The sequence below is a fragment of the Amblyraja radiata genome, chromosome 32, assembly GCF_010909765.2.
Source record: "Amblyraja radiata isolate CabotCenter1 chromosome 32, sAmbRad1.1.pri, whole genome shotgun sequence".
Taxonomy (NCBI): Eukaryota; Metazoa; Chordata; class Chondrichthyes; order Rajiformes; family Rajidae; genus Amblyraja; species Amblyraja radiata.
This window is the reverse complement of record NC_045987.1, coordinates 4086025-4109291: the sequence shown is the minus strand read 5'-3', so window position 1 is coordinate 4109291 and position 23267 is coordinate 4086025.

Below are 23267 nucleotides of genomic sequence, written 5' to 3'. Positions count from 1 at the left end.
TGTTAGTGAGCGGGGATCGCTGGTCGGCGCGGACTCGGCGGGTTGAAGGGCCTATTTCCACGCTGTGTCCCTTAACTAAACTATCAAACACCATTGTAAACTAATCCCATTTTACTCTCCTCCCTATGAATGTGTGGGTTTTCTCCGGGTGCTCCGGTTTCCTCTCACATTCCAAAGACGTACAGGTTTGTAGGCTAATTTGCTTCTGTAAATTGCTCCGCAGTATCTAGGATAGAACTAGTGTACGGGTGATGTTGTTCGACGCAGATGTGGACTACCTGGGCTGAGGGGCCTTTTTTCACACTGCGTCTCTAAACTAAACAGCTATGTTGGTGAGGATGGATAGACATTAAAGCACTTTGCCATCGCACAAGGACATAAAGTCATAGGTCATGTGATGGGCATAGAATTAGGCCATTTGGCCCATCAAGTCTACTCCACCACTCAATCATGGCTGATCTATCTCTCCCTCCTAACTCCATTCTCCAGCCTTCTCCCCATAACCTCTGACACCCCGTACTAATCAAGAATCTATCCATCTATCTCTGCCTTAAAAATATCCACTGACTTGGCCTCCGCATCCTTCTATGGCAAAGAATTCCACAGATTCACCACCCTCTGACTGAAGAAATTTCTCCTCATCTCCTTCCCAAAATAACGTCTTTTAATTCTGAGGCTGTGACCTCCAGTCCTAGACCCTCCCACAAGTGGAAACATCCTCTGCACATCCACACAAGGACATCTACTGCAGAAATAAACAAAAGGCAAGCCACACAGAAAAACAATCTTCAACACGTCACGCAGCACCAGCAATGAAAAGGTTAACTCTGCGAGTGAGTCACTTCAAGATCTAACAGCACAGCAATTGTTCCTTTCTGAGCTGCCTTGCTATTCATTTGCAGCACCATTAAAGTACAAATGGCGACTCAGCTGTCCACTCTATTGTGTTCAGGCAATCTCACGCCATCATATTTGAAAGATATAGTGTACGGTTTATGAGGCTTTTATGGCATCACGAGATATCAGCTTTGATCCAGAAAACATTTGCTGATTCTGAGCCATGTCTGGGTACTTGGTCTTTTTCAGTTCAGAGATACAGCGCGGAAACAGGCCTTTCGGCCCACTGAGTCCGTGCCGACCACCGATCCCTGCACACTAATGGGTCTGTCCCACTTAGACAACTCTTTAGGCAACGGCCAGGGACTAGTTTTAATGGAATTCACCTATGACACCTGGCGACAACCTACGGCACCAAAAATTGTCACCACTGTCGCTGAAAGTTTTTCAACACGATGAAAATTTTGCGGCAGTCGCCTATAGTCGCCCAAAAAATCGCCTACGTCGGACAGGCCCATGACACTATCCTACGCACATTCAGGATGATTTACAATTTTACGAAGCCAAGTGTGGGAGTAATCTGGCGATCCCAGGGAAAACCCATGAACATCACGGGGAAAACGTGCAAACTCCGTACGGACAGCACTCGCGGTCAGGATCGAACCGGCGTCTCTGGCGCTGTTAAGGCAGCAGCTCTACCACTGCGGAACAGTGCCGCCTCTAAAGCAAGAAGAAAGAAATTGTGATACTCCGATATAACATTGGCCTCAATTTTCTTCTGCGGTATTGGCAGCTCTGCTCAGGTTTTCTTTAGGAGTTATTTCTCTCGCAATTTCAATATCTGTCTCTTTAATAACCATAATTGGCAGAATAATCACAGGGTATCACCAACAGGAAAACAATCATGTCTCCATAATGTAGCTGCGAGAAGCTAGGATTGGCAGAGCTGAGGCGTATATTGACAAAGGATGGCTTGATATTATGAATATGTACATAAACATTCACTGCAGTCTCGGCCTTTTCACATTCGATCAGGATGAAGTCTACAGTCTATCAGTGATGCAGCACAATGTAACAGCGCTCTCTACAAGATGTACTGAATGTCATAGAGTCATAGAGTCTTACAACGTGGAAACGGGGCCCTCGGCCCAACTTGCCAACATGTCCCAGCTACACTAGTCCCACCTGCCTGCATTCGGCCCAGACCCCTCCAAACTTATCCAGTGGGAGGAAAGCGAAGATCTCGCAGGTGACGGGGAGAACGTACAGACGACACCCGTAGTCGGGATCGAACCCGGGTCTCTGGCACTGCCTTCGCTGTAAGGCAGCAACTCTACCGCTGTGCCACCATGACCTGGTGGTGGAAGCAGATACAACAGTGGCATTTAAGAGGCTTTTAGATACACATGTGGATATGCAGGAAATGGAGCCCCACGGATCAGATCAGATGCTGACAGAGGAGATTCATTTAGCTGGACATCATGTTCGGCATGGATATCATGGGATGCAGAGCACCATTCCTGAAGGGCTGTACGATATTCTAGGTTCTTAAATTAATAAAGAGTGAGGTCTCGGGTGGAAATGGTAATAAAAGTAATAGCTCAATACAAATGACAAATGAGAAGGAAAAAGTAGAGAGAAATCATGCCTGAAGCACCAAAGATAAAGGGAAAACTAAAAGACAAATTAAGTCAATTGGAAGAAATAAATGTTTGAGCAGATGCAGAGATGAGACGGCGTTTGCTAAATAATATAATTCATGCAAGAATTATAAGTAATAACTTGAAGGACTTGAATGGAAATGACATTGTTGTAACTATTTCTGACATGAGGCTACAAATGATGAGGATGGGGAAATGAATATCTTCAGATGGCGCCAGAGACCCGGGTTCGATCCTGACTACGGGTGCTGTCTGTCTCACATTCTCCCCGTGACCAGCGTGGGTTTCCTCCGGGTGCTCCGGTTTCCCTCCCACGCTCCAAAGACGTGCAGGTTTGCAGGTTAATTGGCCTCGGTAACAATTGTAAATTGTCCCTAGTGTGTGCAGGGTAGTGTTAGCGTACGGGGTGATCACTGGTCGGCGCGGACTCGGTGGGCCGAAGGGCCTGTTCCTGTGCTGTGTCAAGAATAAGGGGTAGGCCATTTAGGACTGAGATGAGGAAAAACTTTTTCACCCAGGGAGTTGTGAATCTGTGGAACTCTCTGCCACCGAAGGCAGCGATGGCCAATTCACTGGATGTTTTCCATAGAGAGTTAGATTTAGCTCTTAGGGCTATGGGGAGAAAGCAGGAACGGAGTATTGATTTTAGATAATCAGCCATGATCATATTTAATGGCGGTGCTGGCTCGAAGAACCAAATGGCCTACTCCTGCACCTATTTTCTATGTTTCTATGAAAGTTCTAAAGTTCAGCATGAGGGTGAAGGTGGTTTAGAAGAGGAGTAGCCTTGGACATTGAGAGTGAGACGTGAAAGATGCTGGTAGCGCGATGCTGCAGACAATGTAATTTGGTGGAAAGGAATGTGAAGGATGGGACTAAACATGAGAGTTGAGGTGGGCAGATGTCTACAGTGGAGAGGGAAGCGATACAAAGAGTTTGTGGATAAGAGATTCAAGATTCAAGAGATTCAAGAGAGTTTATTGTCATGTGTCCCAGATAGGACAATGCAATTCTTACTTTGCTTCAGCACACAGAACATAGTAGGCATGAATACAGAACAGATCAGTGTGTCCATATACCATTATATAAATATATACACACATGAATAAATAAAACAGATAAAGTGCAAATAAACAGATAATGGGCTATTAATGTTCAGAGTTTTGTTTGAGTTGAGTTTAATAGCCTGATGGCTGTGGGGAAGCAGCTTCAGTCTTCAGGCTCCTGTACCTTCTACCTGAAGGTAGCGGGGAGATTAGTGTGTGGCCAGGATGGTGTGGGTCCTTGATGATACTGCCAGCCTTTTTGAGGCAGCGACTGCGATAAATCCCCTTGATGTTAGGGAGGTCAGAGCCGATAATGGACTGGGCCGTGTTTACTACTTTTTGTAGTCTTTTCCGCTCCTGGGCGCTCAAGTTGCCGATTCAAGTTGCAACCGGTCAGCATGCTCTCTACTGTGCACCTGTAGAAGTTAGAGAGAGTCCTCCTTGACATACCGACTCTCCGTAATCTTCTCAGGAAGTAGAGGCGCTGATGTGCTTTCTTTATAATTGCTTCAGTGTTCTCGGACCAGGAGAGATCTTCAGAGATGTGCACGCCCAGGAATTTGAAGCTCTTGACCTTTTCCGATAGTGAGCAGGCAAGCTTCTTCCTTCCTAACACTGTGCTGGGCTTCTCTTTAGACTTCAGAGCTACAGTGCAGAAACAGGCCCTTCAGCCCATCGAGTTTGTGCCGACCAGCGATCACCCCGCACACAAACACTATCCTACACTCTAGGGACAATTTACAATTGTTACAGAAGGCAATCAACCTACAAACCTGTACGTCTCTGGAGTGTAGATGCAAACTGGAGAACTTTGAGAAAACCCACACGGCCACAGGGAGAACATACTAATTCCGTACAGAGAGCACCTGTAGTTTAGAGATACAGTGTGGAAACAGGCCCTTCAGCCCACCGAGCCCACACTGACCAGCAATCACCCTGTACGCTAACACTATCCAACACACTAGGGACATTTTACAATTTTACCGAAGCCAATTAACCATCAAACCAGTACGTCTTTGGAGTGTGGAAGGAAACCAGAGCTCCCGGAGAGAGCCCATGAAGGTCACGGGAAGAACACACAAACTCCATGGCCAGGATCAAACCCGGGTCTCTGGCGCTGTGAGGCAGCAACTCTACCGCTGCGCCAACGTGCCACCCCTAACTATGTATCTCTTGAACCATGCATCTGCCACACCTTCATTCATCCCCTTGTATTATCAATAGACAATAGGTGCAGGAGTAGGCCATTCGGCCCTTCGGGGCCAGCACCGCCATTCAATGTGATCATGGCTCATCATCCCCAATCAGTACCACGTTCCTGCCTTCTCCCCATATCCCCTGACTCCGCTATCTTTAAGAGCCCTATCTAGCTCTCTCTCGAAAGTATCCAGAGAACCGACCTCCACCGCCCTCTGAGGCAGAGAATTCCACACACTCACAACTCTCTGTGTGAAAAAGTGCTTCCTCAAGTCTCAAATCAAGTCTGATTGTTCACACCAAGCAAGATATTACCCAGTATTTTTTAAAAAAGAGGGTGTTCAAGAACAAAAAATACACTTCAGGGCACATAATGATATATTAATCCGTACGCGATATCACTCCTAACATTGAAATAATCCTCAGCTTGCCAACTTGACTTTTGCTCAATTTTTGAAACTGTATGGATTTTGTTTGTAGATTTGTTTCTGCATTTATACAAGATGTGTCAACTGTCTTTCTCACAACTCCACTGTTCACTATAGAATTAAGTTGGCAACTGTGGACACAGAAGGTGGCAGGTAATTACTTTTTATTTTAGCTGTGATTCTCCATCACCCTTCGAGCTGTTTCATCATAATCACCTCTGTTCATTTTCATTAGCCTCAATGTCTATGCGGCTCTTTTAATATCCCTGCTGTACTTTTGAGAGGCACAATGTTCTCACATGATCTTCAAAGAGGATGCCGACTTTAAACAAGGATGCATTCTGGACCAGGGCACATAAAAATCCTGCTTTTTGTAACTGTGTTTGTCCAGCCAAACTTAGCATTGACCTAAGGTACATAAAAATGCTGGATAAACTCAGCGGGTGCAGCAGCATCTATGGAGCGAAGGAAATAGGCAACGTTTTGGACCGAAACCCATTTTTGTCTATCTTCGATTTTCCAGCATCTGCAGTTCCTTTTTAAACTCTTTAGCATTGACCTAAGTGCTTAACTCATAGATAGACACAAAAACGTTGCAGTAACTCAGTGGGACAGGCAACATGTTTAAGAAGGAACTGCAGATGCTGGAAAATCGAAGGTACACAAAAAATGCTGGAGAAACTAGGCGGGTGAGGCAGCATCTATGGAGCGTAGGAATAGGTGACGTTTCGGGCTGAAACCCTTCTCAGGCAACGTCTCTGGATAGAAGGAATGGGTGACGTTTCGACCCTTCTCGAAGGGTCTCGACCCGAAACGTCACCCATTCCATCGATTAAGAGTTGCTGTCTGTCCCGCTGAGTTACTCCTGCATTTTGTGTTTCAGAAAGAACTGTACCTGCTGGAAGAATCGATGGTAGACAAAAAGCTGGAGAAACTCAGCGGGTGAGGCAGCATCTATGGAGAGAAGGAATAGGCGACAGCATGGTGTGAAAACGAGAGATCAAAAGGGGTCGAAGATACAAGGAAAATGTAGAATAGATCATTGTTATCTAGGGGAAGGTGACAACGTGGCTGACAAAGATAACATTTAAACAGGAGGACAGTCAGACTGGTCAGTGAACTAGGATGGGGGAGGTGTAGGGAAGGATTATTGTTAGCTAAGGTTGGTGGGTGCCTGGAACGCACTGCCAGAGGTGGTGGTGGGGGCAGATATGGTAGTGGTGTTTAAGGGGCTTTTAGATAGGCACAGAGATAAGCAGGGGATGGTGGGATATGGATCACGTGGAAACAGAAGGGTTTGGTTTGATTTGGCACCCTGTTCAGCACAGATGTCGTGGGCCAAAGGCCCTGTTGCTGTGCTGTACTGTGTGATGTTAGAGTCATACAGTGTGGAAACAGGCCCTTCGGCCTAACTTGCCCACACCGGCAAACATGTCCTAGCCACTGCAGTCCCACCTGCCAGCATTTGGTCCATATGCCTCCAAACCAGTCCTATCCATGTGACTGTCTAACTGCTTCTTAAATGTTGGGATAGTCCCAGCCACAACTACCTCCTCTGGCAGCTTGTTCCATACACCCACCTCCCTTTGTGTGAAAATCAATCCTATTAAATCCTTAATTCCTATTAAATCATTCCCCCTTCACCTTAAACCTCAATCCACCTACTCTGGGCAACAGACTCCGTGCATCTACCCGATCTATTCCTCTTATGATCTTATACACCTCTATCTTATACATCCTCCTGCACTCCAAGGAATAGAGTCCAAGCCTACTCAACCTCTCCCTATAGCTCAGACCCTCTAGTCCTGGCAACATCCTCATAAATCTTCTCTGTACCCTTTCCAGCTTGACACCATCTTTCTTATAACATGGTGTCCAGAACTGAACACAATACTCTAAATGGGGTCTCACCAATGTCTTACACAACTGCAACATGACCTCCCAATTTCTATACTCCATGTTCCATGTTCGAAAAACAAGCTCTTAATTCTCTGAAATTTTACCGCTTGGAAATGTTCTTCATAACAGGCCAATAAGTGGAACACCCGTTCACCACCATATGGTTTGCAACTCAATAAATTCAAGATTACAACATCACTTTTTTATCCCTGAACTGCAGTCAGATCCAATGCAAATGAGGTGGCACGGTGGCGCAGCGGTAGAATTTCTGCCTTACAGCGCCAGAGACCCGGGTTCGATCCGGACTATGGCTGCTGCCTGTATGGACTTTCTACATTCTCCCTGTGACCTGCATGGGTTTTCTCCGAGATCCCACACTCCAAAGACGTACAGGTTTGTAGGTTAATTGGCTTGGTATAAATGTAGATTGTACCGAGAGTGTGTAGAATAGTGTTAATGTGCGGGGATCGCTGGTCGACGCAGACTCGGTGGGCCGAAGGGCCTGCTTCCACGCTGTATCTCTAAAATAAACTAAAACTAAAATTTAATTTCGTTCCAGGCTACTCGACCTCGGCCTATAGCTCGGACCCTCTAGTCCTGGCAACATGCTCGTAAATCTTCTCTGTACCTTTTCCAGCTTGACAGCATCTTTCCTATAACACGGTGCCCTGAACTGAACACAATATTCTATGTTCACAATAACCCTGAAGAAGGGTTTCGGCCCAAACGTCGCCTATTTCCTTCGCTCCATAGATGCTGCTGCACCCGCTGAGTTTCCTCAGCAATTTTGTGTACCTACAATATTCTAAATATGGCCTCAACAACATCTTATACAATTGGAACATGACCGGAGACGAGGAAACACTTTTCACACAAAGGGTGGTGGGTGTATGGAACGAGCTGCCAGAGGAGGTAGTGGAGGCTGAAAACAGAGATGAGGAAACACTTTTTCTCACAGAGAGTGGTGAGTCTGTGGAATTCTCTGCCTCAGAGGGCGGTGGAGGCAGGTTCTCTGGATGCTTTCAAGAGAGAGCTAGATAGGGCTCTTAAAAATAGCGGAGTCAGGGGATATGGGGAGAAGGTAGGAACGGGGTACTGATTGGGGATGATCAGCCACGATCACATTGAATGACGGTGTTGACTCGAAGGACCGAATGGCCTACTCCTGCACCTATTGTCTATTGTCTATTGTCTATTGACCACCCAACTTCTATACTCTATGTTCTATGTTTGAAAAACAAGCTCCTAATTCTCTTATAGTTTAATTCTCTGATATTTTACTGTTTGGAAATGCTCCTCATAACAGTGGAACACACGCTCATCACCATATGGTTTGGAAGATTTATTTAAATGCTTGCCAGAACTGAATAAATCTAAGATTACAACATCACTTTTTTTTTATCCCTGAACAGCAGTCAGATCCATTGCAAACTAAAAATACATGTCTCACAATTAATTCAAAGCTGTACTTCAATATATTCCTTAAATTCGATAAATATTCAAGAATCAAAAATAAATACACAACCATGGGTTGAGGAATGTCAAACATCTTCCTGGTCCTACATGTGATTAAATGCTCATGGTTTTGATAGACGCAAAGTGCTGGAGTAACACAATGGGTCAGGCAGTATATCTGGCAAGTAAAGAACGGTCATGTTTTGAGTCGAGACCCTTCCCCAGCCTGAACGTAGAGGGGTTGGAGAAATCTGAAGAAATATCAGCGATTCCTTTTCTCCAGAGATGCTGCCCTGATCCATTGAGTTACTTCAGTATCTTGTGTCTATCTTCGGTGTAAACCAGCATCTACAGTTCCTTCCTACACTGTAGACGGGAGGGAACTGGAGGTAAGAAAATGCCAGATCCTCCCCATTACTTTTGGACTGAAGAAGGGTCCCAAGCCGAAATGTCACCTCTTCCTTTGTCTCCAAGGATGCTGCCTGAACCGTTGAGTTACTCATGAGTTATCAGCTTTCATTAGCCTCAATGTATATGCGACACTTGTAATATCCCTGCTGACCTTTAGAGGGACACAGCCTCCCCACATGATCTTAAAAGAGGATGCAGACTTTAAAAACGGATGTATTCTGAATCAGGGCACATAAAAATCCTACATTTTGTAACTGTGCTGTTTAGCCAAACATCGTATTGACCTAAGTGTTACATCCACACACAGTAAGCATATTTAGCATTTAACTCAGCGGGACAGGCAGCAGCTCTGGGTAGATGGAAAGGGTGACGTTTTTGACTCTTCTCATTAGCTTGAGCAAGGGCGCCAGGAATTAGAGGTTTAACGCAAGAGGAGAGAATTATAAAGGAGATCTGAGGAGTAATTCTTTCATATTCCTTCCCTCCAGAGATGCTGCCTGACCCGCTGAGTTACTCCAGCATTTTGTGTCTTTCTTCTGTGTAGATCAGCATCTGCAGTTGCTTCCTATGCATTTTTTTGCATATCTTCAGTTGCGCCCTTGAACATATTGTCTTAAAAAATGCTGTTACCACAGTACACCGAGCGCACCTGCCCAGGTTTTACGCATAACTATTCACATCTTCTCCAAACCGGCAAAAAAAACAAAATTGTCGGCACAGATTTAGTCTGCCACTAAGTTAAGGGCTTGTCCCACGAGCATGCGACTGCATGCGGCGAGCGCGACCAAACCGGAAGCGGGGGCCGCGCAGAGGTCGGGTGATCCCGTACGAGTTGAAGTGAAGTTCGAGCGAAGTCCGCGGGAAGTTCGTGTTAGGCGTACGCCGTCAAGACGCTGCGCACACCCGTCGTGGCGGTGCATACGGCCTCAATGCGGCTGCGGGCCGGCAGGCCGTTGCCGCGCTGAATTTTTGGGCAGTGTCAGTTTTTCGGAGCCCCGCGCGATGTCGGCACCAGCTCCGCACAACTCCATACGGCTCCGGCAATCGAAGTGGGACCGGCCCCGCGAGGCCGTACGGCTCAAGCGACCACGTTAGGTTGCGCTTGCCGCATGGAGTCGCATGCTCGTGGGACAGGCCCTTAAGAAAGCAAAACATAATTTTCATAATAATTTTCGTCAATTTAGAACCACAAAACTGCAGTAGAGTTGAGCTAATGGGACTTGATGTTTCAATCCCTGTAATAAGTCGACACTCTTGCTATTTGCAGTGGGATTGGAGTGGTGAAAGGTCGGGTAGGTACGTCCTCCGGGTCATCAGGTGGGCACCCTCCTTCTTTGATGTTTCATTGATAAGCCCACAACATCTCCAGAGGGCTCAACGGTGATACCTGGCGTCCCAGGTACACACCCCCTCTCAATTCTTTGGTAGCAAACACTTTGGTAGCAAAAGCAGGAAGGCAGATTACTATCTAAATGGCGTCAAGTTAGGAAAAGGGGAAGTACAACGGGATCTGGGGGTCCTTGTACATCAGTCTATGAAAGTAAGCATGCAGGTACAGCAGGCAGTGAAGAAAGCGAATGGCATGTTGACCTTAATAACAAGAGGAATCGAATATAGGAGCAAAGAGGTCCTTCTGCAGTTGTACAGAGCTCTGGTGAGACCACACCTGGAGTATTGTGTGCAGTTTTGGTCCCCTAATTTGAGGAAGGACATTTTTGTTATTGAGGGAGTGCAGCATAGGTTTACAAGGTTAATTCCCGGGGTGGCGGGACTGTCATATGCTGAGAGAATGGAGCAGCTGGGCTTGTACACTCTGGAGTTTAGAAGGATGAGAGGGCCTCTCATTGAAACATATAAGATTGTTAAGGGCTTGGACACACTAGAGGCAGGAAACATGTTCCCGATGTTGGGGGAGTCCAGAACCAGGGGCCACAGATTAAGAATAAGGAGTAAGCCATTTAGAACGGAGACGAGGAAACACTTTTTCTCACAGAGAGTGGTGAGTCTGTGGAATTCTGTGCCTCAGAGGGCGGTGGAGGCAGGTTCTCAGTTCTGGGCACCGTGTTATAGGAAAGATGTTGTCAAGCTGGAAAGGGTACAGAGAAGATTTACGAGCATGTTTTCCAGGACTAGAGGGTCCGAGCTATAGGCCGAGGTCGAGTAGCCTGGAACAAAATTATATTTTGCTTTCAAGAGAGAGCTAGATAGGGCTCTTAAAAATAGTGGAGTCAGGGGATATGGGGAGGAGGCAGGAACGGGGTACTGATTGGGGATGATCAGCCATGATCACATTGAATGGCGGTGCTGGCTCGTAGGGCCGAATGGCATACTCCTGCACCTATTGTCTATTGTCTAATTCCATACCCTCCTGTCTTCATCTTGCAGCCCAAATGTTGTCTCTCCAGAAAGGAGCCAACCAAAATATAGCAGATTGATTCATTTTTCTTTCCAACCTTCTGCTTCAGTTGCATTTTGTGCCGTCGTGCTTGTAGGTCTGAGCCCCATATAAACAAAGCACTCTCCATGTTTCATGTTAATGCACCAGAAACACATTACTGGGTAATAGTGCATCAGTAAACGTATAATAGCACTGTAAACTAAATTCTGCGAGAAAATAATACCCCAGCTAATGGTCACATCAAGCTTAATAAGATCCCTGTATAGATTGGCTGCGGTCCTAATGTGACTCGTGTAGTAAAACTGAAAATACTATCGGAAAGCAAATGGCACTGTAAACCAATTCAATATTTATTCTTAAGTAGCCTTTATCAAATAAAATGCATGTTGTTAGAGAGATAAAACTCCATTCCTGCATCAAACTTTGCTAACAACAGCCTGTTTTCTTCACTGTCATTATTTTGCATACCTTTCGTTCATTTGTTCTGTATCGCTCCACATCACCGTCTATATCTCTCCTTTCCTTTTCCCCTGACTCTCAGTCTGAAGAAGGATCTTGACCCAATATGTCACCCATTCCTTCTCTCCAGAGATGCTGCCTGACCCGCTGAGTTACTCCAGCTTTTTGGACCTATCTTCGGTTCAAACCAACATCTGCAGTTCCTTCACATCAAACTTTGAACATTTTTTTCTGCGTTAATCATATTCGACCTTCCGAGCCAGTACCGCCATTCAAATATGATCATGGCTGACTATCCATAACCAGTGCCCCGTTCTTGCCTTCTCCCCATATCCCTTGATTTTGTTAGCCCTAAGAGCTATATCTAACTCTCTTTTGAATACAGCCAGTGAATTGGCTAAATAGATTTAGCGGTTACATCTAATGGGTGATTGCTGGTCGGCATGGCCTCAGTGGGCTGAAGGGCCTGTTTCTATGCTGTGTCACTAAACTAAACTAAACTAAACTGAACTGAACTGAACCATTTGAGAAGGTACAAGATCATTGTTCAATTTCTGTCAATGAGAAGCTATACTTCACCCTCATTAGACCTCATTTGGACTACGCAGTTGCAGCATGGGACCCATACACAAATAAAAACATTTCTTCCATCGAACGTGTCCAAAGACAGGCAGCTTGACTTGTTACTAACACCTATGAGAGGGAAGCGAGTGTCACCAAACTTCTGAATTCTCTGGGGTGGAACCCTCTCCAAGACAGACGTGAAGCTCACCGTTTGACCTGTTTTTACAAAATGTTAAATGGTCAGCTCGACATAGACTACAAGACCTACACCAAACCCAAACCAATTAGGAGCAGACGAGGGCATTCGATCCAATTTGTGATCCCAGCTACAAAGACAGATGTGTACAGCAATTTGTTCTTTCCCCGCACAATTAAAGCATGGAATAATCTCCACCCTACTATAGTTACCCAACCAGATGCAACTAAATTTAAAGTAGCTCTTTTTTCCCAATAACCCTTTCTGGCTTAAGCCCTCCCTTCACCGCCTCCAGTTTAAATTCCATTTGGAATATTTTGGAGGACCAAGAAACCAAGAACCAAGAAACCAAGAACCAACCAAGATAAGGGAGTACACAAGAATTGGGAAAAGCTGTGGAGGAACAAGATGCCTCTGGAATGTGTGTACACCCACTGCTCCTTAATGATGAAGGGACAGGTTAGGAAGGTAGTTACAAATACGCCTGCATTATTTTCTCTCATTAAGAGAAAGAGAGATTTTGGTAAAACTCTATACAACATTAGTTGTACCACAGCTTGAATGTGGCATACAGACCTAGACACTGCGATCAGCCTGAAAGAGAGACCTAACATGAAATGTTACCGATCCATGTTCTCCAGGGATGTTGCCCGACAAGCTGTGTCACACCAGCACATTGTGTCTTTTTTTGTTAACCAAAACCAGGGCAGCACGGTGGCGCAGCGGTAGAGTTGCTGCCTCACAGCGCCAGAGCCCCGGGTTCGATCCTGACTACAGGTCCTGTCTGTAATGAGTTTGTACGTTCTCCCAGTGACCTCGTGGGTTTTCTCCTGGGTGCTCTGGTTTCCTCCCACACTCCAAAGACATGCAGCTTTGTCGGTTAATTAGCTTCTGTGAATTGTAAATTGTCCCTAGTGCGTGTGGGATAGTGCTAGTGTGCGGGGATAGTGCTAGTGTGCGGGGATAGTGCTAGTGTGCGGGGATAGTGCTAGTGTGTGTGGGATAGTGCTAGTGTGCGGGGATAGTGCTAGTGTGCGGGGATAGTGCTAGTGTGCGGGGATAGTGCTAGTGTGGGTGGGATATTGCTGGTGTGTGTGGGATAGTGCTAGTGTGTGTGGGATAGTGCTAGTGTGCGGGGATAGTGCTAGGTGTGCGGGGATAGTGCTAGTGTGTGTGGGATAGTGCTAGTGTGTGTGGGATAGTGCTAGTGTGCGGGGATAGTGCTAGTGTGTGTGGGATAGTGCTAGTGTGCGGGGATAGTGCTAGTGTGCGGGATAGTGCTAGTGTGTGTGGGATAGTGCTAGTGTGCGGGGATAGTGCTAGTGTGCGTGGGATAGTGCTAGTGTGCGGGATAGTGCTAGTGTGTGTGGGATAGTGCTAGTGTGTGTGGGATAGTGCTAGTGTGCGGGGATAGTGCTAGTGTGCGTGGGATAGTGCTAGTGTGTGCGGGGATAGTGCTAGTGTGTGTGGGATAGTGCTAGTGTGTGCGGGGATAGTGCTAATGTGTGCGGGATAGTGCTAGTGTGCGGGGATAGTGTTAGTGTGCGGGCATCGCCGGTCGGCGTGGAATCGGTGGGCGTGAGGGCCAGTTTCCGCGCTGTATCTCCAAACTAAACAAAGCATCTACAATTCCTGAGTTTCGACAAATGGCCAACTGTGGCAGGACAACAGCAATATGTTTTCGTTAACTTATACGTTGCAAATGGAACCAGTTTAAATGGTGACCTACTGTATCTGAAGTGGCAGGCTTGCCTGAAGTACAGTACTCCAGTGATAAGCAATAGAGAAAATTGTTTACAACAGATTAGAAAGACAAAAAATATTGTGCGCGGCCAATTTAGTATTGCTTTTAATCAATCGAGATTAAGACTTACCGTATATCCAAAGGTGGCAGAATAAATCCACACTTAAATAACCTTGGGCAATATCAAACTAGATAAGGATATGGGCAGGCTGTTGCTGAGCTATGCAGCAGTCAGTGTCTGCAGGTAGTGTGGTGGGTGAAGAGATAACATAGAAACATAGAAACATAGAAAATAGGTGCAGGTGTAGGCCATTCAGCCCTTCGAGCCTGCACCGCCATTCAATATGATCATGGCTGATCATCCAACTCAGTATCCTGTACCTGCCTTCTCTCCATACCCCCTGATCCCTTTAGCCACAAGGGCCACATCTAACTCCCTTTTAAATATAGCCAATGAACTGGCCTCAACGACCTTCGTGGCAGAGAATTCCAGAGATTCACCACTCTCTGTGTAAAAAATGTTTTCCTCATCTCGGTCCTAAAAGATTTCCCCCTTATCCTTAAACTGTGACCCCTTGTTCTGGACTTCCCCAACATCGGGAACAATCTTCCTGCATCTAGCCTGTGCAACCCCTTAATAATTTTGTACGTTTCTATAATACCCCCCTCAATCTTCTAAATTCTAGCGAGTACAAGCCGAGTCTATCCAGTCTTTCTTCATATGAAAGTCCTGACATCCCAGGAATCAGTCTGGTGAACCTTCTCTGTACTCCCTCTGTGGCAAGAATAAGAGTTAGTTTAGTTTAGTTTAGAGATACAGCGTGGAAACAGGTCCACTGAGTCCACACCGACCAGCGAATCCCTTCCCACCCAGACCACCCGCTCCCCAGGTACTTTCCCCTGCAACCGCAGGAGATGCAACACCTGTCCCTATACCTCCCCCCTCGACTCCGTCCACGGACCCCGTCAGTCTTTTCAGGTGAGGCAGAGGTTCACTTGCACCTCCTCCAACCTCATCTACTGTATCCGCTGTTCCAGGTGTGAACACCTCCGCACAGTCCGCCTTAACCCACCTGATCTCCCGGTTGTTCAGCACTTTAACTCCCCCCTCCCTTTTCCAATCTGACCATTCGGTCCAGGGCCTCCTCCATTGTCAGAGTGAGGCCCAGCGCAAATTGGAGGACCTCATATTTCGCTTGGGCTGCTTACACCCCAGCGGTATGAACATTGACTTCACTAACTTCAGATAGCTCTTGGTTTCCCTCTCTCTCCATCTCCTCCCCCTTCCCAGTTCTCCCACCAGTCTTACTGTCTCCGACTACATTCTCTCTCTGTCCCGCCCAATCCCCTGACATCAAACTGACAAAGGGTCTCGACCCGAAATGTCGCCCATTCCTTCTCTCCAGAGATGCTGCCATTCCCACCAAAATCAGTACCCCGTTCCTGCTTTCTCCCCATATCCCTTGATTCCGTTAGCCCTATTAGTTATATCTAACTCTCTCTTGAATGCATAAATTGGCCTCCACTGCCTCTGTGGCAGAGAATTCTACTCTGTGGCGGAAAATATATGCGTATTTGTGAGTATGTGTATATATACTTTTTCTCTCTCGTTTATCATATTGAATATCATATTGCTTACGTTTACATATTCTGTTGTGCTGCTGCAAGTAAGAATGTCAATGGCATTGGAAGATCAGCCATAATCACATTGAATGGCGGTGCTGGCTTGAAGGGCCGTATGGCCTACTCCTGCACCTATTGTCTAGTGTTCTATTGTTCTATCTGGGACATATGACAATAAAACACTCTTGGCTTCACTCTGGAGTTAGAAGAGTCATCAATCCTGTGCGTTATGCTTCAGTGCCATGGGCTAAGTGGCCTTATCTCTACTCTGGCCATGAAAGATGTAGCATTTCATTCGGCGTCCAGATCAGAAAAGTATTTTATACTTTTTATTACATCTTGAATAGCCAGCAGGTCATTTCAGATTCTCTGTACGCATTTACTGTGATGGAGTTGGCTTGATTCATCTACTCAGTTCAGAACTCAGTGCAGCTAATCCCAGAATAGCCATCAGGTTTCCATCAAGCATGAAACCATCATCCATCATAGCACACTAATTATTGTCATTCGGAGGGCAGCACCTTACACCTCCATTGGATTCGCTGAAATATGGCCCGACACAGAAGCAAATAAGAAAAGTTTCTTTGAGTAAAAAGTTTGGGTTCAGTCTATGCCCAGAACTTGTGTTGATTGACTCCATCATACTTCATGTGTAGGAGGGAACTGCAGATGCTGGTTTAAATCGAAGATAGACGCAAAATGCCGGAGTACCTCAGCGGGACAGGCAGCATCTCTGGAGAGAAGGAATAGGACCCTTATTACGGTCTCAACCCGAAACTTCACCAATTCCTTCTCTCCAGAGATGCTGCCTGTCCCGCTGAGTTACTCCAGCTTGTTGTATGCATCTCACTTCAGTTTAGGTTGTTGTCACGTGTACTGAGGCACAGTGTAAAGCTCCTGAATAAATGTTATCTTGGTATGCCTCGTTGTCACCTTAATAAAACACAAAATGCCAGAGTAACTCAGCGGGACAGGCAGCATCTCTGGAGAGAAGGAATTGGTGAAGTTTCGGGTCAAGACAATAGACAATAGACAATAGGTGCAGGAGCAGGCCATTTGGCCCTTCGAGCCAGCACTCAATGTGATCATGGCTGAGGCGGTCAGAGGAAGGGTCTCGACCCGATACGTCACCCATTCCTTCCAAAGAAATGCTGCCTGTCCCGCTGAGTTACTCCGGCATTTTGTGTCCGTCCAAGTGTTTCTCATGGATAATCACTGAAACTGGCCCAAGATTCACAATGTCCGACCCACCTGGCTCACGGAGAAAGTGCGCTTCACAAAACAAAGTGAAGGAACACAAAGCCAGCAGACATTAATCTGATATTTGCTTATCCTACAGTAGACTCTTTGGTGCAGAAGGAATTTATTATGTGAGAAACGTTAAGATCTCGTCAACCTGACAATGCACGAGTACTAATATTTGATTGATCACTTAAGCTGCTTTCTATCATCCCTATTTCTTTGCACACAGATCAAATATTTGATTGTCAACACAACATCAAAACAAAACAATTGAGAATAAATGAGATGCTGATATAAGATTCTAATATCATCAAGAATGATGTGTTTGGAGAATAAGAATGAGACTGACATTTCACTGAGTGCACACCCATCAAAGATACTTGCGTAGGTCAGACAGATATTTTTGAACTAATTGGAAGCAATGTTTGGCGAAATGATACAAAGTGAAATAAACAAATAGGTATTTTCAATCTCCGTACAGACAGCGCCCGTAGTCGGGATCGAACCGGGGTCTCTGGCGCTGTGAGGCAGCAACTCTACCGCTGTGCCACCGTGCCGCCCCGTTGAGTGACAAGCCGGGCATTATTTGTCAACACCAGCATCAGCAGTTCCTTGCTTCTAACATTTGATATAATGTGATCTCGACCCGATACTTCACCCATTCCATCTCTCCAGAGATGCCGCCTGTCCCGCTGAGTTACTCCAGCAGTTTGTGTCTATCTTCAATTTAAACCAGCACCTGCAGTTCTTTCCTACACATTTTGTACGCTCCACTGTGACATCTCCTCAAGGTACGTCTACGTCGAAGAACTTCTCCCTTCTCCCAGCCACCAATCATCTATTCTACATTTTCCTTGATCTCCATTCCCTTTGTCCAATTTTCACATCTTACACTGCCTTATCTATGCAACTCCCTCTCCCCTGACATCAGTCTGAAGAAGGGTCTCGACCTGAAACGTCACCCATTCCTTCTCTGCAGACATGCTGCCTGGCCCGTTGAGTTACTCCAGCAGTTTGTGTCTATCTTCAATTTAAACCAGCACACTGCCTTATCTATGCAACTCCCTCTCCCCTGACATCAGTCTGAAGAAGGGTCTCGACCTGAAACGTCACCCATTCCTTCTCTGCAGACATGCTGCCTGGCCCGTTGAGTTACTCCAGCAGTTTGTGTTTAAACCAACAAATCTGCAGTTCCTTCCTACACAACATTTGTCAAGGGTGGTTAAGTGTAGATTTAGTGGAGACAAGTGTCTTGCATTATGTTGATCGAAGAGGAGATTTTTACTTTCCCACTTAGTGAATTGTTAACATCTGGGATGTTGGTGGATGCAGAACGAGAGAGAGAAGTTTGCAGTGCTCAGGGGAGAAGCGGGAGAGTGGAACTAATTGCACAGTCGTGTGTAACATTGCAGAGAGAGGATGGGTTAAATGACTTCCTTCTGCGCGGTTTGATACCGACTTTGTGAACACCGACAGCCATTACATAGAAACATAGAAAATAGGTGCAGGAGTAGGCCATTCGGCCCTTCGAGCCTGCACCGCCATTCAATATGATCATGGCTGATCATCCAACTCAGTATCCCGTACCTGCCTTCTCTCCATACCCCCTGATCCCTTTAGCCACAAGGGCCACATCTAACTCCCTCTCAAATATAGCTAATGAACTGGCCTCAACTACCCTCTGTGGCAGAGAGTTCCAGAGATTCACCACTCTCTGTGTGAAAAATGTTCTTCTCATCTCGGTCTTAAAGGATTTCCCCCTTATCCTTAAACTGTGACCCCTTGTCCTGGACTGCCCCAACATCGGGATCAATCTTCCTGCCTCTAGCCTGTCCAACACCTTAAGAATTTTGTAAGTATTTTGTAAGTATTACCAAGATGTATTCATGCACATTAAGCTTTGCATCCGCTGCAAACTCAAAACACACGCTCACACCTCACCACCGAGTTCATAGTCATAGAGTGATTCAGTGTGGAAACAGGCCCTTCGGCCCGACTTGCCTACACCGGCCAACATGTCCCATCTGCACTAGTCCCACCTGCCTGCGTTTTTGGTCCATATCACTCCAAACCTCTCCAGTCCATGTACCTGTCCAAACATTGGGATAGTCCCTGTCTCATCTCTGCCATTTATTTTGCCTTGCAAATATGAATACCAAGCACCTCACACATTAATTGAAAATTAAAGTGATTCACAAGCACTGCCCCAAATCACAAATTACAGATCTGATGATGAATATTTCAGTCTGATCATATTCCTTTTTGCAAAACTGTGTTTCGAGGTTTCCAAAGAATTTTCAGCCTTCCCTCCAACGCCACTTCATGAAGTTTAGATTGAATAAGACTCTTGATTCATTCATTGAGTTAGCAAATACATTTCCGTTGTTTCTTGTCTATTCAAATCAATGCATTACACTGGAGAGAAGACCGCGGATATTCTTCTTCTTCTTATCGAGTCCACAAACAAGATTAGAAGTTGTTCAGCCAGAGCTGAACGCACTTCTTGGCATCTGCACACAATGGTGTCTGTCTTGTGCTTCTTGTGCCTGGTGGTGGAAAGATTGGTGGAAACAGGGCCGCGATGTGAACGCTTTTTCCTTGACCCCATTGCGCATATTGGAGACCTCAAATTAAAACAGAAAATACTGGGATTATGTAGCATGACAGATAACACCCACGGGTGTGAGAACAAGAATTCTTCATCTCCCTCCATGGATGCTACCTGACCCTCCGCATATTTCCAGTGCAAAATCATTTCACACGGTTATGCCCCTGTCCCACTTAGGAAACCTGAACGGAAACCTCTGGAGACTTTGCGCCCCGACCAAGCGGTTCCTGGAGGTTTTTATCAGTCTCCCTACCTGCTTCCACTACCTGCAACCTCCGGCAACCACCTGCAACCTCCGGGAACCGCTCGGAAACCTTGGGTGGGGCGCAAAGTCTCCAGAGGTTTCCGTTCAGGTTTCCTAAGTGGGACAGGGGCTTTAAGGTTTAGTTCAGTTTAGAGATACAGTGCAGAAACAGGCCCTTCGGCCCACCGAGTCTGCATCGACCTGCGATCCCCGCACATCAACACTACCCTACACACACTGGGGACAATTTACATTTACACCAAGCCAATTAACCTACAAACCTGTACGTCTTTGGAGTGTGGGAGGAAAACGAAAATCTCGGAGAAAACCCATGCAGATCACGGGGAGAACGTACAAACTCCGTACAGATAAGCGCCCTTAGTCGGGATCGAACCCGGGTCTCTGGCGCTGGAAGCGCTGTCAGGCAGCAACTCTACCGCTGCACCACCGTGCCGCCCTTAAGTAATCTCACAGGAGAGGCGAGGTTACAAAAATTACACAATCTCATGATAGTTAATTCCGTAAGTTCATGAAAAGACCACGATAATGACGGTAATGAATGATCCAATGGCCCATAATGGTGAAAAAATAATATATATGCAAAGAAAACATATATTGATCTACTGTGCTGATTTTGGTCGATTCGCTTCAGGGGTATTTTTGGATAATTTATTTAACATTTTTCTTCGTAAAATTATATTCAGAGATATAAAGAGTTTTCTCCAGTGATGCTGCATAGATTTCATTATTGATAGCTAAATGCCTGGGGCCAGTTAATACTCAATTGAATCGCTGGATATGCAGATAGATTGCCTCAAGGAGAAATGGTTTTGCCAATATAACTGCTCTCCGTTGCATTTTTCAGACAATTCTTGGGGCCATGCACCGATGATGCTGGGAAGATTTCCATTCTGCAATGTTAGCAGAGATTTAGTTGACTAGGGGATAAGAGAACTTGGATGCCTGTATATCTAGATGGAGGAAGCAGATTACCTTCTTCAAGATGGCAGTCCTGAATGGTTGCAATGAATTCGGAGTACAGAAGCTGGAGAAGGTGTGAAGCTTTTTTTCCTCTTTTTCTTTTTCTTTTTCTATTTCTCTCTTCTTTCTTTCATCTATCCACCCTTTGGCTACACTAGTTTGGCAGTCGAGGGGTTCAATCTTTCCACATCTCACCTTTTCTCTTTCTTGCTTTTCCTCCTTTTTTTCCCCCCCAATTCAAGCTAAAAAGTTAAAATTGAAGCTGTACAATAACTGTATAACTTTATATGCCGTTGGTTCTATTTTTGTACATTTGCTTCTAATAAATAAAAATATTTAAAAAAAGAAGCTGGAGAAGGTCAAACTCTCACTGGACACGGTGGCACAGCGGTAGAGTTGCTGCCTTACAGCGCCAGAGCCCCGGGTTCGATCCTGATTGCGGTAGGGAGTTTCTACGTTCGCCCTGTGACCGCGTGGGTTTTCTCCCGGCGCTCCGGTTTCCTCCCACATCCCAAATACTAGTGGGTTTGTAGGTTAATTGGCCGTTTGTAAATCGTAACTGGTGTGCAGGTTAGAACTAGCAGATAGAACTTGGTGGGCCGAAGGGCCTGTTTTCACACTGTATCTCGAAACTAAACTCAAATATACTAAACAAACCATCTGTTCCTAAGATAAACACAACTACGTGAGTCAGGCAGCATCTCTGGATAAAAGGAACCCTTCTTCAGACTAATAACATGGGAATATATTTAGTCTTCAACATATACCTCTCTTTAGAGATACAGCATGGAAACAGGCCCTTCGGCCCAACTTGCCCACGGCACCCAACAAGCCCCACCTTCACCAATCCCACTTGTCCCATAACCTTCTAAACCTATCCTATCCATACATAGAAACATAGAAACATAGAAACATAGAAATTAGGTGCAGGAGTAGGCCATTCGGCCCTTCGAGCCTGCACCGCCATTCAATATGATCATGGCTGATCATCCAACTCAGTATCCTGTACCTGCCTTCTCTCCATACCCTCTGATCCCTTAGCCACAAGGGCCACATCTAACTCCCTCTTAGATATAGCCAATGAACTGGCCTCGACTACCCTCTGTGGCAGAGAGTTCCAGAGATTCACCACTCTCTGTGTGAAAAAATGTTTCTTCTCATCTCGGTCTTAAAGGATTTCCCCCTTATCCTTAAGCTGTGACCCCTTGTCCTGGACTTCCCCAACATCGGGAGCAATCTTCCTGCATCTAGCCTGTCCAACCCCTTAAGAATTTTGTAAGTTTCTATAAGATCTCCCCTCAATTTTCTAAATTCTAGCGAGTACAAGCTGAGTCTATCCAGTCTTTCTTCATATGAAAGTCCTGACATCCCAGGAATCAGTCTGGTTAACCTTCTCTGTACTCCCTCTATGGCAAGAATGTCATGTTGCAGTTGTATAAGACGTTGGTCTTATACGCATTTAGACGCATTTAGAAAATTGTATTCATTTCTGGGCACCATTTTTATAGGAAAGACATTGTCAAGCTTGGATTCAGAAGGGTTCAGAAAAGATTTACGAGGATGTTGCCAGGACTAGAGGGTGTGAGCTACAGGGAGAGGTTGAAAAGGCTGGGTCTTTATTCCATTGAGCGCAGGAGGATGAGGGGAGACCTTATAGAGGTGTACAAAATCATGAGAGGAATAGATCAGGTAGATGCACAGAGTCTTTTACCCAGAGTAGTGGAATCAAGGACCAGAGGACGTAGGTTCAAGGTGAAGGGGAAAAGATTTAATAGGAATCCGAGGGGTAATTTTTGCACACAAAGGTTCAAAGGTTCAAAGGTTCAAAGGTTGATTTATTGTCACATACACCTAGATGTAGTGAAATTCTTTTTGCCAATGCAGCACATTAAAAAAGGAATAGAAACATAACAATAATAAATAGCTTTAACATAAAAAACATCCTCCCACAATGGTTCCCATTATGGGGGAAGGCACAAAGTCCAGTCCCATCCCCAATGTCCACCCATAGTCGGGCCTATTGAGGCCTCCACAGTTGCCTCTACGGAGGCCCGATGTTCCAGGCCGTCCTCGCCGGGTGATGATGTTCCGGCGTCGGGAGAGTCCTCTCAGCGGCTTGGGAACCCTGGAATGGCCGCCTCCCTACTCGAGACCGTGGCTTCCGGAGCCGACAAGGCCGTGCCGAATGGAGCTCAACTGGCGATCTCGTCGCGAGATCCCAGGCTCCCGATGTAAAGTTTCAGCGCCGCCGCCCGCAGCTCCGCGATGTTTTTA